At 45.6% G+C, this 5,596-nt stretch overlaps 1 long non-coding RNA gene across 1 annotated transcript; it reads left to right on the top strand.

Annotated features, from left to right (window-relative positions):
• The first annotated feature begins 576 nt into the window (after window positions 1–576).
• Window positions 577–5,290, top strand: LOC146891328 (uncharacterized). Its single transcript, XR_015735373.1, has 2 exons — window positions 577–2,212; window positions 5,078–5,290. It is a non-coding gene; the product is annotated as an uncharacterized LOC146891328 (long non-coding RNA).
• Window positions 5,291–5,596: the final 306 nt, after the last annotated feature.

Raw genomic sequence — 5,596 nt, 5'->3', positions numbered from 1 at the left:
GAGACCTGGGCCTGCGTCCTGTGGCTGGACAGCCACTGAGTCTCTGTTCTGTCGACTAGCCTGACTTAAAACAGATCACATCACAAAACGGTAACTGCAAGGTGAGCTTTTATCTTGGGAGAATCTTTAAAACAACCAAGATGCTGGTAAAATACTTACGTAGACTTAGGTTCTCATAGAGCTCTGGCTGGCCTAGAATTCACGGATACACTTGGTTCTGTCTCCCACACATTTCAGTAAGCTGTGTGCTTCCACGCCCAGCACTGGTAAAAATTCTTTAAAAAGATTTAGTGATTGATTTTTAATTTATGAGTATGAGCCGTCAGGTCCCTTGGAACTAGTCTTACAGGCTGTGTGAGCTGGAAACGGACTTAGTCCCTTTGCAAGAGAAGCAAGTGCTCTTAACTATTTGACTCCTAAAGTACTTTTCCTTTGTACAAGTCTTTTCCTTGGTAAGACCCTAAAGTAGAGAACCGCAGTTAAGAAAGACGGGTATGTATTTCAATTAATTTCCATGAACATTTTTTTTTTCGTGGAGTCATTTGGACTTGGTTAGAACTAGAAACATAGGCCACCAAACAGGCTCTTAGCCCTGGTAAGGACCTGCTGTTCCAGCTTCAAAGTGTTGATTGTTTTCAGTCCTCTGCATTGCCTGTGACTTTGGCCTGGGTAGTCTCCGCCATTCACACAGCTCAGGGAGGTTGTTGGGGGTTCTCCACCCAGAGAGAAGGGCAAGCACATGGCCTTTTGACATCAACGTTCATCAACAAAGTTCACACTTGAAAATATGAAATCGAGAGTTTTTGTTTTGTTTGATTGTTTATTTTCGAGGCAGGGTTTCTCTGTAGTTTTGGAGCCTGTCCTGGAACTAGCTCTTGTAGACCAGGATGGCCTCAAACTCACAGAGATCCGCCTGCCTCTGCCTCCGGAGTGCTGGGATTAAAGGTGTGTGCCACCACCGCCCGGCAAGTTTTTTGATTTTTTTTTATAAGCAAAAGCAACCCCACATGTTTTAAGTAAGTTTGGAATTTTATATTAGGCCACAGCACGGGGCCAATGTAGAGAGCTGTCAGAACCATTAGAAAAAAATAATAAAGACCTGCAGATGAAGCTGCTTTAAAAGTTTTTAGTTTTGTTTTAGTTTCTCAGTCTAGCCTAGGCTGGCTTCAAATGGTTCTGCTTCACCCAGAGTACTGGGATCACATGGCTTGAGCAACTCCAGTGGACATTGGCCACTTGCAGACCAGCAGCTAGTGAATGCAGGGTCAACAATTGGCTTCTGCACCCTGCCCGCCTGCCTCCCTTTTCCAAGAATATTGAATTAAACCCATTTTTGCTGCGCTGAGAATTATTCGTAATTAGTAGTCTTTCTGGATAGGATTAACGATGAGGATTTTTTTAAATTCAAATTTGGTGACTTTTGTTTTGTTTTGGTTTTTCAAGACAGGGTTTCTCTGTGTACAGCCTTAACTGTCCTGGAACTCGCTAAGTAGACCAGGCTGGCCTTGAAGTCAGAGATCGCCTACCTCTCTGTCTCGGGAGTGCTGGGATTAAAAGCGTGCGCCTCCAACGCCAGGCATAATTTTTTTGTTGTTGGTTTTTTAACAAAGCCGTGCATATCGGAATGTGGCGGGGTTCTCGGGATGCGCTGGACGCCAACCTTTAAGGAGACTTCCGTATGCGGCATTTCCCACCGCGATCCTCGGGGGCGAACCAGCGTGCGGCCCCTAAGGGTCTGGATCCGTTCTGGATCTGGTGGAACAGGTGGTGACATTTATCTAAAAGCTCTGGCGAGTCAGTCCTCTGCCGCAGTCCCTGGGCACCCCGACCGATCCCACGGTATCTATTTTCCGTTTTCTAGGTGCTGTTTCTGCAGAGCGTCCTGTAGACCTGGGATCTCCGCCGAGACTGGCAGCCGAACGCCCGTCCCGAGCTGGCGAGGGCGGGGTGACGTCACGGCGCCCCTGGCAGACAGAATCGTCCCCGGGACTAAAGGGAGGGGAGCACAGACCCAACCCCGAATGCCGTCACAAGGGCGCCTTTCTAAGCTCGGTTGGGCCACCAACGCCGCAGCGCCGGTCATGTGACACGGCCTCACCCCCCTCCCCTTCACGAGGCTAAACGCCTGCGCGTGCGGAGTCGCGCCGGAAGCACGGCTGTCTAGCTTCCGTATCCTGTACTCCGCGGATTCCCGACGACGTTCTTTGTTGTCGTTCGTATCTTGTCACGTTTGCTTTACGATTCGTAATTTCTAATACGGAATCATTCCCAAGTCTAACGTTGGAATATGTCGCCCAATCCGGTTAGCTGGGAAACAGCAGCGTTATGTGTCTTTTCAAGAAACGAGAGCTAGTTTTATTTTTAATATTTTAAAAGTTTATACTAGTGTGTACGGGTGTTTTGCCTGCGTGTGTGTGTATGTATATATCTCTATCTGTGTGTGTGTGTGTGCGCGCTCCACGCGCGTGCCTGGTGCCACGGAGGCGCTGTGGGGTGCAGGGGATTAAATTAAACCCGGATCTGGTAGAGCAGCCTGTGCTCTTAATCACGGAGACATCCCTCCACCCCCAACTAGTTTTTAAATAAAAATTAGTTATTTTGGATGTATTTATTTGTGTCCGTGTCTCGCAGGAGTGGTCAGGATAACTCGGGGAGCCCGTTCTTCCCCTATTGAATCCTGACGAGCTAACACAATCTGGGAACAAGCCACTTTATGTGCTGAACCATCTCAGCTGGCCTTCAGTTTTGTTTAAATTCTGTTTGGAACTGAGGCCACTTTTGCTTTTCCATCTTGTTTTAAAGGGTCTCTTCCAATCGACCCTTAGGTACACCCTTTCACTGGCCTTGACTTCTCGTCCTCAGGAGCTAGCCTGTTCTGTCTATCCCCCTTTCCCTGTCCTGAAAGCTAGAACTGTCGCCTGGGGGTGGTGGTGGTATCTTTAATCCCTCTGAGCTGAAGGCCAGCCTGGTCCCTGTGGAGAGTTCCAGGATAGCCAGGGGCTACACACTGAAACCCTGTCTCAAAAAAAAAAAAAAACCCCAAAAAACTAGATCAGTCAAATTGTGTACAGTTACTGGGGGAAAGCACTGAAAAATGACGCCCAAGCCGCACAAATTGAGTCTTACCCACGCCAGCGTACATTATGGGAACAAGCGATTTCCACTGGGGAGACTCTGTAAAGACCAGTGGAATTCGGATTTATTTATTTATTCCTTTTAGTCATCGCAAATGAATGCAGTTTGTCAGAAGTACCAAATGAAGAAAAACTGTCGTTAAATTATTTTTTATTATGATCAATAAGCCACTTTATTGTTTTTTTGTTTTTTTGGTTTTTCGAGACAGAGTTTCTCTGTAGCTTTTGAGCCTGTCCTGGAACTAGCTCTTGTAGACCAGGCTGGCCTCGAAATCGCAGAGATCCGCCTGCCTCTGCCTCCCAGGTGCTGGGATTAAAGATGTGTGCCACCACCGCTTGGCAAGCCACTTTAGAATATTTGCATCAGTTTCTTTTGTATAGTAGAAGTTTCTTTGGAGTTATGGGAAATGTGGAAAAGGTAGGAGAACCTTGAGATGGAGGCCAGCCTGGGCTATAAACCAGGAGAGGGCCAATGGGATTAAATAGAGTGCAGCGCAAACAAAGCTTATTGTCGTTTGGTCCCTAACCAAATGTAACACACTTGGATTTTTTTTCCTCCTTTAGAGACAGGGCATCTCTATGTAGCCCAGGCTGGCCTGAAACTCACCAAGTAGACCTGGCTGGCCTGGAGCTCACAGCCGTCTTCCCTCTGTTGCCTCCCAAGCGCCGACATACTTAACAAGACAAGACATTGTTTTAATTTTATTTCCTTCTTTATCCAGAAGCATTTTTCAAAATATTTATTTATTTATTTATTATGTATACGATATTCTGTCTGTGTGTATGCGTGCAGGCCAGAAGAGGGTACCAGACCCCATTACAGATGGTTGTGAGCCACCATGTGGTTGCTGGGAATTGAACTCAGGACCTTTGGAAGAGCAGGCAATGTTCTTAACCTCTGAGCCATCTCTCCAATCCCGAAGCATTTTAATCTAGAAACAAACAAATGCCCCAAACTATTTTGCTCCTTTTCACAATAGTGCACATTGTAAGTATAGCTTAGTTAACAGTTGTAATATATATATATGTGTATATATATATATATGCATATATATAGTGAGTCTTCTCTATGCTATTTAAAAAACATTTGCCTTTCTAGTTTTCAGTTGGCAAAAATATATCCATCCTAAGACAAAAAAAAAAAAAAAAAAGCTATTGTATTTAAACTGTTCCACCCAAAAAAAGAAAAAAGGAGAAACTCTGAGAAAACAAACAAGGGCAGAATACCTTTTTACTGGTGTCCTATAGATTGATCTGACCAAAACCACGTGTTTTCCAATCCCCTTGCCACAGTGTGAGACAATTAGGATGTTTGCTTGAAAGGCCATAGGTTGCACTCAATGTCTACGTCTTCAAAAAAAAAAATAGTACAATGAAATATTTTAAAGAATTTAGTTATTTAAAAGATGGGGGGAAAAGACAAGAAAATGATTTAGTCCCTTCGTGAATCCACCAATCTAAAGCAAAAATCTAAAAGCAAGAAGGCTTTGCCTTTTGGGGGGAGTTAAGGTAGGGGAGGAGTGGTCTGCTCTGTAGCCCAGGCTGGCCTCAAATCCAGAGGTCGCCTGCCTCTGCCTCCTGAGTGCTGGGGTTAAAGGCGTGCGTTGTCACTGCCCAGCAAGTTCTCATTGCTGCGGGTTTCCTAAAGTGTGTTTTCCCTACAAACGCCTCACTTTGGAGAGAAGATGACCTGTGGTGCCCGCCAGGTCAGAGGGGACAACGGGTTATCTCTGTGTGGAGACAATTCTGCCGCATCTACACGTGTGACCTGCACTTATAGTTTGTACTTCTTTATCTCTTGTTTTTTTTATAACCCACACTTCAGAATGCCATTTTAGGAGCACAGTAGATGAAATTCTGCTCTTGGTGAACAGGATTCAAAATTGGAACAGACCTCTGTTGTTGGGGCTGCAGACCCTCAGAACCTTGCCTTTCTGTTTCAGAACCTTTGCCTGCCGGAGTGAATGGAGTAAGCAGCTTGTTTTCCTGTGCTTGTGGCTGCTCCGAGCATGAGACCCTCATGAGTTCCTGGTGGCAGGGGAGTGACTTCTGGTGGGTTTACAGCTGGAAATCCCAAGAGCTGTGGCGTGACTGTCAGTTAAGGATCCCTATATAAGCTTCCCTGGAGCACAATAAAGTCAGCATTCTTGTTTCAAGGATGACCCGTGTCTCTGTCTGTCTGTGTGTTTCAATCTCCAGCCCCTTGCCTGGCTCGCGAACCGTCCTGTAGTGCAGGCGCTACACTCTGTCATCTTTTGGTGAGTTTGCTAGTAAACACTACCTAGTAATCCTTCTCTTAGGTTTCAGTGGAGTGTGCCTGTAGTGGGGTAGTCGGGGCTCTGGACACTTTCCAAGTTGATCCGTGGCTTCTCACTGGTGCTGCTTAGGAAGAGAAACCAAAGTTTTCATATCATTTCTCAAAAAAGAATTTTTTTCTTTTTGACTTAGTAATTTTTTTAATG

The sequence above is a fragment of the Myodes glareolus genome, chromosome 17 (assembly GCF_982192425.1).
Source record: "Myodes glareolus chromosome 17, mMyoGla1.1, whole genome shotgun sequence".
Lineage (NCBI taxonomy): Eukaryota > Metazoa > Chordata > Mammalia > Rodentia > Cricetidae > Myodes > Myodes glareolus.
Note: the sequence above shows the minus strand (reverse complement) of the source record. Positions and strands in the feature narration are given on the sequence as shown.